Here is an 8,296-nt window from a genome sequence, read left to right on the forward strand (position 1 = left end):
GATGTCATCTACTTTAAAAACCTGGTGATTTTTATTAGAATTTAAACGGCCGAAACATTAAGTCATGTGGTTTGCCTTACCACTTATTCAGGCTTTCTTTCAAGTCCCTCAGTGATGCCTTATAATTTTATTTATGTGTGCCGCCCCCCCATGCTTCACCAATCTCTAAACATTCAGTTTTGTCCTATCTTTTTCAAGTTGTTCCTTTTTGTATTTTTGGACGAGTGTTGATTTTAAAGGAAAAGCCTTGAGTTTTACAACTTGACTTTAACACCAGCTGCCTTTCTGAACTCACCTTGTAAGAAGTTGAGTCGGTTGAGTGTGTGAAATGTGCACACGCGTGCACGTGTACGTGGAGGTGGGAAGACAGCCTTGAGTGCTGTTCCTCGGGCACTTTCCACTTTTGCTGTAGACAGGGTCCGTCACTGGCCTGGAATGTCACCAAGCAGGCTAGGCGGGCTGGTGTGAAAGTCCTTCTGTCTCTGCGCAGCATCTCACCGTTGGTGGGATTACAAGCAAGCTTCACAGAGCCCAGCATTTTACGCAAGATCCAGGGATCCTCCACTTGCACAGAAAGTGTTCACCAACCGAGTCATCTCTTCAGCCCCTTCTAACAATCCTCATTGGCTTCCTTAGGTTCCTAAGTAATATGCAAGTAATAATCTACATATTTTATTATTCATTTTTAAATAAAATCTCTTCATTTGTTTTCCACTCGAGCTCTCAGAAAATGCTTAATAATAGTGGAGATTGGGCCTGCAACCCAGGGTGGCTTCCCAGAAGTGCCTACTGCATGGGGTGGCCCAGCCAACTTGGCTGCCATCAGGGCCCAGATCCAGTGCTTCCGGTTGGTCAACCCAACTACAACATCTACAAGCTGCTGGACCTTGAGGAGAATCTGGTGCTGCAGAGCCAGATCCAGGGGCATGTCATCCCCACAGAAGATGAAAACCTGAAGCACAACTATGATCTAAGAAGTCCTGGCAATGGTCCAGTACTTCTGAGCCCAGAGATGCCTTTGGTCAAGACTGACTCCTGGCGGTGACTATTTTCATGTAAAGCTGTATGGGGGGAAAGGAGAGGAGAAATATAGATATGGCTATAGATACACACACACACACACACACTGAGTGACTGGATGCAGGCTTTCAGTGCCACTTAGATGAACAATGGGGAAACAGAGTGGTATTTACTCTGTGGGAAGAGGCTGAACCACATCGATGCTGGATCAATGCTGCCGGAGGACATGTTGATGTCTGTAAGCCATGCTGCCACTGGGGGCCACGTCTGGGTCATGTTCCTACTGCAGTTTACCTGTTCCCACTGAAAGCCATGCAGATGTCTGTGTCTGTGCTGCCACCTGAGGCCATGTTGATATCCGTGGTCCATGCTACCGCCCCAGCCTACGGTGGCATCTGTGGGCAGAGCTACATCGGAAGGCTGTGATTATGTCCATGAGGCAAGCTGCCGTGGGACCGTGCTGAGGTCCGTGGCATGTGCTGACCCTGAGGCAGGTGGATGGCTGTGGTCTGTGCTGGCACCAGATACCACGTGTAGGTCTATGGTCTGAGTTCCTGCTGACTGAAAGAGACAAGGACGCTTCTTCTGCCATCGTATGGATGATTGGGGACTCGCAACCGAGAAAGAGAGTCACAGGAGGCTTCTGTGACAACACCCCACTCCCACCCACCCCACCCCCAAACAAATAACAACCTAGACAGGAAGCTGTTGAAGAGAACTCTTAAAAGTTGTGATGAGAGCCAGGTGTGGTGGCGCACACCTTTAATCCCAGCACTCGGGAGACAGAGGCAGGTGGATTTCTGAGTTCGAGGCCAGCCTGGTCTACAAAGTGACTTCCAAGATAGCCAGGGCTATACAGAGAAACCCTGTCTCAAAAAAAAAAAAACAAAAAACAAAAGAAATAAAACAAGAGTGGGGAGTGTCAGACCTGGGAAGACTGGGAAACAAGGATGATTGAGATACATTATGTGAAATTCCTAAATAATCAATAAAAATTGTATGGTAGAAAAAGTAGTGGATATTAGGCATTGCCACCAGACAGCCAGCAAGTATGATTACACCCATTGCAGATAAAACAAATCAGCTTTCTCACCAACACCCTGCAGGTCCCCTAACCTGTACATGAAAGGCGGGAGAAAGAAGAACCTGGTTTTCGGAAGCTGCCTAGATGCTCACAGGCACGGCCGTGAAGTTCTCTGTTGGACAAAAACCATCTCAGGGGCTGGAGAGATGGCTCAGTGGTTAAGAGCACAGACTGCTCTCCCGAAGGTCCTGAGTTCAAATCCTAGCAACCACATGGTGACTCACAACCATCCATAATGAGACCTGACGCCCTCTTCTGGTGTGTCAGAAGACAGATACAGTGTACTTATGTATATATAATAAATAAGTCTCTGAACCAGAGTGAACAGAGACTGAGCAAGCAGAGTTGACCGGAGCGAGCAAGGTTGACTGGAGCAAGCAGAGGTCCTAAAATTCAATTCCCAACAACCACATGAAGGCTCACAACCATCTGTACAGCTACAGTGTACTCACATACATAAAATAAATAAATAAATCTTAAAAAAAAAAAATCTCAGAAAGACAACCTCAAACAACGTTACCCTAAGACTAAAAGAGATGAAACACAGCAATTGCAGTGGTGGCATCCTGTAATCCTGGCACTTGGGAAGAGAAAGCAGGAAGATCAGGGGTTCAAAGCCCTCCACAACCACATGGAAAGCTTGAGGCCATTCTGAGCCTCAAGAGACCTTATCACACAGAGAGAGAGACGGGGGAGAGTGGGGGGGGGCAGGTGATAGATAGACAGATCAATAGATAATTAACCAACAAATAAATAAAATGAAGTTAGTCATATCATAATTTTGTCTAAGCAGACAACTGTAATGTTATTGTGCTACCCATAAAATGCCAAACATCTCTTTATTTTGGCCAAAAGAGTGACTGTTGGGCTAGCAAGATGGCTCAGTGGGTTAAGGCACTTGCTGCCAAGCCTGATGACCTGCGTTCGATCCTTTGAACTCACGTGGTGGAAGGAGAGCACCAACTCCAGACGGTTGTCCTCTGCCTCTCTGTCTCTGCCTGTGGCTCTGTCTTTCTCTGTCTCTGTGTCTCTCCGTCTCTGTGTCTGTCTGTGTCTGTTTCTGTCTCTGTCTCTCTCTGTCTCTCTTTCTCTCTCTCTCTCTCTCTCTCTCTCTCTCTCTCTCTCTCTCTCTCACACACACACACACACACACACACACACACACACACTCATACACAAAATAAGGAAGTAAACATAATAAAAGTGACTGTTCATTTTTAGCCAACAATGCCTATTTTCTCAGTCTTGCCTCGGCTGGGAACTAGCAATAATCATCCGTAATACATTTTGTTTGCTAAAGACACCACAAAAAATCAATGTAGGTTCAGAGCTTTACTGTGCAGAGTCACACTGCAAAGAGTGTGGGTTTTGGAGAGAGATGAGGGAGGCGCCGTGGTAAGCAAGGCTTATGTGGTCAACATCAGCAGTCCCTACCCTTGAGCCCACCTCGGACTCTCGGGATTTATGAAGCTGATCTTCAAGGGGTTTAGACATTTTCTCAAATTAGCCCCAGAATCTGTTTTTCCTCGTGTACATTAAGGAACACTTTTGGATGCATGTGACTCTCTTTCCTTAAATTCTACTTTCTTTGACAGTAATATTGTAATCCCCTGCTTTCCAAAGTGAATTTTTTATGAGTCTTCTTAGGCCATAAGTGAAAGATGATCATTCATTCAGGTTTCTAATGGAAAAATATTTAAAATGCTTTATTTTAGTGCACAAGTATAGTTCACCCACCAATATTTCCTCTTTCGTTCAATGAACCTACAACATTATAACCGACATATTCTAAATTATACATTTAAGGAATTCATAGTAGGCTGGTGTAAGAATACAGCCTAGGGCTGGGGTGAAGTTTAATTGATAGAGTTTGCCGGGCAAGCACAAAGCCCTGGGTGCAATCCCAACACCACACAGACCAAGTGTGGTGGCACACACCTAGAATCCTAGCACAGTGGGAAGAAGCAGGAGGACCAGAAGTTCAAGGTCATCCTTGGCTACATAATGAGTTCAAAGCCAGCCTGGACTACATGAGACCCTGTCTCAGAAGTAAAAAGAAAAGTGTAGATGTTCATAAAAATATGTGACCAAGTTCAAAGGCTCACCCCAAAAATTGTTAATGTCAGGCTAGAAAGATGGCTTAGCAGCTAAGAGTGCTCACTGACTGTCTTCCAAAGGTCGTGAATTCAAATCCCAGCAACCACGTGGTAGCTCACAACCATCTGTAATGAGATCTGATGCCCTTTTCTGGTGTGTCTGAAGACAGCTATAGTGTACTTACATATAATAAATAAATATATAAAAACCCCATGTGTGAATGAAACCCCCTTTTGTTTGAAACCCCTTTTAATAAGCTAAAGTTGTCATTGCTACCTCTCTGCTAATTAAGACAAAATGCATGTAAAATATCTAATTCTCCTTCATCGTTTAGAGATAAACAGATGCGCTTTATTTTATAATGTCTGCAGGACATGTCATGTGTCTTTCCACTTGGACTTAGCCAGACCGCTATATGGATTGTTTAAGTCCAGTCCAGTCCTCTCCAAAGGTCATGTGTGCACTCCCCTACCTTTGTGGTGGAGTAACATGGTCCTGTTGTTCATACTATAAAAACAAATCCCTTTGAGTGGATATAGCTCTTTATTGGGTCACGTATTCGCCTTTACTCTTTTACTCATTGTGTCTCTTGCTATTTTAAAGATGTGTTTGTTTTTGGTTTTTTTTAATTATGGGACAGTGCCCATGGAGGCCAGCAGAGGGCGGTGGATCCTCTTGGACCTAGAGTTGCAAGCCACCAGATGAGAGATTTAGGAACTAAATACTGGTCCTTTGCAAGAGCAGTGAGTGCTCTTAACTACTGAGCCATCTCTCCAGCCTTCTTTGTACCTCTTTAAGGAAACAACTGCACCCAGTCACCTGTCCTCCCAAGTTTGTAGCACACAGCACAGTCACCACTTTCTATGACTGATTTTTCAGTCTCGCCTTTCCTGTCAGTAACGGACTCCACCCCAGCAGCAGACATATAATGGATGCCCAAAGAATTATGTGAAGTTGAACAAAACAAGAGCTGCCTATCTTTTTTAAAATCACCTTCTGTTAGAGATTAAGGTAAGAGGCACAGCCTGGCACGTTGTACATTTATTTAATCCCAACAAGCCGGAGGCAGAGACGGAAAAGTCTCAGTGAGTTCCAGGCAGACCTTGTCTACATAGCAAGAACCAGAATAACCAGAGTTACAGTGAGATCCCGTCTCAATAACAACAACAACAACAACAACAACAACAACAACAACAACAACAGTTACATTCGAGGAGTGGAAAAAGATTCGTAACTGAGTGAAGTCAGGAAGGGGACTTTGTGTTGCTGTGAATATTCTTTTTATCTGGAAGGACATTTTGGGGCAAATTCACCAGACAATCATTACTGAGCTTTCTAACGTGCTTCCTGTTGTGTATTATAAACCAGCTGCATGAGGGGTCAGGGAGGGAGGTCCTTCCCGGGCCCTACCAAGGTGTCGCCCTGAACAATCATACATCAAGCCTAATATAAAAGGGGGGTTATTTGGATCCTGGGAAGGGGGTAGAGGGAAAGGAGGGAGGAGGGCGGAGAAGGACAGAAAGAGAGAGGAGAGAGAAAGAGATAAAGGGGGAAGAGACCAGCCAGAGGCACGGGGAGAGGAAAGGGAGGGAAAGGGGAGGGGGAGGGAAAGGGGGAGGGGAAGGGGGAGGGGAGGGGGAAGGGAGGAGAGAAAAGTCCTTTTTATAAGCTCGCTAGCTTGTACCTGGCTGTTTCTAACAGTTAACTGAAGGTAACTGTTGGGCGGAGCCTAGAGGAAATGCTAATACTTCCTCAATGTGGCCCACTTAGCAACAAGTTTAAGTCTATCATCACTCTGAAAATGAAAGAAGTATTTTGAAGATTGTATTAAAGAATAATAGATTTTAGTTTCTGAGCGTGTAGTTAAACTGACAGTCTCTTACATTAAAAAGTGCTCAAGCCAGGTACGTTGGTGCGCATCTGTAACCCCACCCTCGAGAGACAGGGGCAGGAGGGTGACAGTGAAGGCCAAACCGGGTCATATGACAAGTCTGAAGCCAGCCTGGGCTACATGATTAATAGGTATCAGGTCTTCAGCAAACAAGAGTCACACACACACACACACACACACACACACACATACATACACACATATACACATATACACACACATACACACATACACACACATACATACACACATATACACATATACACACACATACACACACATACACATACATACATACACACACATACACACACATACATACACACATATACACATGTACACACACATATGCACACACACACACACACACATACACAGGAGCTCTCTCCTGTTCCTTGTCTGTTTGAAGCTGTGTTTTCATCACATAACTCTGAGTTGAGGCATTCACTGGAGGAAGACAGACCCCCAAAGCTCAAACCCATGGCGCATCTGTGTCTGTGCCTCTGGTCCACCGCTTGTCCAACATGGAGAAGGACCACTGGGGCATTTGTTAAAGTGGAAGTTTCCTGATCCCCAATTCTGGGCGGCCTGACTCGGTCAGGGAACAGGGAACAGGGTGAAGAACTTTCATTTGGAAACAAATCTTTCCTTTCCCCCACCCCTCCTTTTTGAGTGAAAGTCTCCCTGCCCAGTCCAAGCTGACCTCAGACTCTCCTGAGCTGGCGTCACAGGCAGGCATGCAGCTCCAAGCCTAACTCTCAAAGTCACGCAGAAGACTCTACTCAGAGAACACTCTAGGCTCCGAACCTTGCTTTCTATAATAAAATGGTAGGGAGAGAGGAGCCGTCTCGTCTTTCTGGTAAATACTATACAAGGGCTGGAATAAAGGCTGCCTTCCCCTTCTCCAGTGTTATTTCTGTGACTCCGTGCTGTGCAGCTCAGGCCCCTGAAGAAACCTGGCCTGAAGCCTGACTCACTCCACAGAACCTTAAGGCCTTTTCACACATGAAATGGATTAGCTGGAGAGAGCCCAAAGCCCATCTGTGCATTTGTTAAGAATGCAGACCCAGCCACTGTGGAAACCTAATTTAAATCGCAGTGGTAATATTTACATGCTGTGTGACTCCGTGACAATTACTTGAAGCCTGCGTGCTTTACTTTCTCCTCGTGTAAAGAGGTAAAACAACACATTTGCCTCATGGTGTGAAGAATTGCATATTAGTAAAACACTAGCACCGAACTCAGTAAATAATGAGGTCCCAGTGAGCAGTGGCTATTAATCCATCTTAAAACATGGCACCGCAACTGCATTCCTCACTCAGAAAGTTCTGCACTGGGCTGTTCCACGAGATCACCTGGAAGTGCTTGCTCGAACAGCACATTTCCGGAACTAGCGAGACCTAGTAGATCACGACAGCCGTGGGACCCAGAAGCTTACGTTGACAAGCAAGGAACCCAGATCCTTCCTTTATATACAAAAGCGGGGGGGTACATTTGACTAGGGCCGTAGAGAGAGTGTTTTTATCAATGAAAACTTGGTATCACAGAAGGCCAGGCACAATTGAATGCTAATTTGATAGAAATAAGGAATAAGTGAGCGCCACCTACTGGTTCATTTTAGAATGCTCACCTGGCGTTGGGAAGATAGATTCTCAGTGGTTCGCAGCTCTCCCAGAGGACCTGAGTTTGTGAACTCCAACTCCAGGGATCCAACACCTGACCTCTGAAGGCATCAGCACTCATAAGCACATACACACACACCGACACATACACACGTATATAATCAGAATGCAAGGCTGGACCTGTGAGATAGCTCTGTGGATCCCTGAGAAACCACGTTGGTAAGAACTAACTACTGAAGATTTTCCCGTGACCTCCATATGTGCGCCCCCCCCCTCTCTCTCTCTCTCTCTCTCTCTCACACACACACACACACACACACCAGTCAATCAGTAGGACACAAGCCTAAGGTTGATTCAAATCCTTTCTCCATAACTGATTTTTGCCTTGAAAAAATAGATTGATCCTAAAGGTATCCAAATTGCAGAAAAAGCAATCTCCTCTTGAGAGGAAATATGAGCGTGCAATTTCTTTAACTAGAAGAGAACTTTGAAAATTAAAGCATTTCTGCAGTCTGAAGTTAATGTATCTAGTAACTCCTGTCATTTCAAGTCACTGCTGAAACAGTAAAGGAAGACATAATC

This window comes from Mus pahari, chromosome 14 (genome assembly GCF_900095145.1).
Source record: "Mus pahari chromosome 14, PAHARI_EIJ_v1.1, whole genome shotgun sequence".
Lineage (NCBI taxonomy): Eukaryota > Metazoa > Chordata > Mammalia > Rodentia > Muridae > Mus > Mus pahari.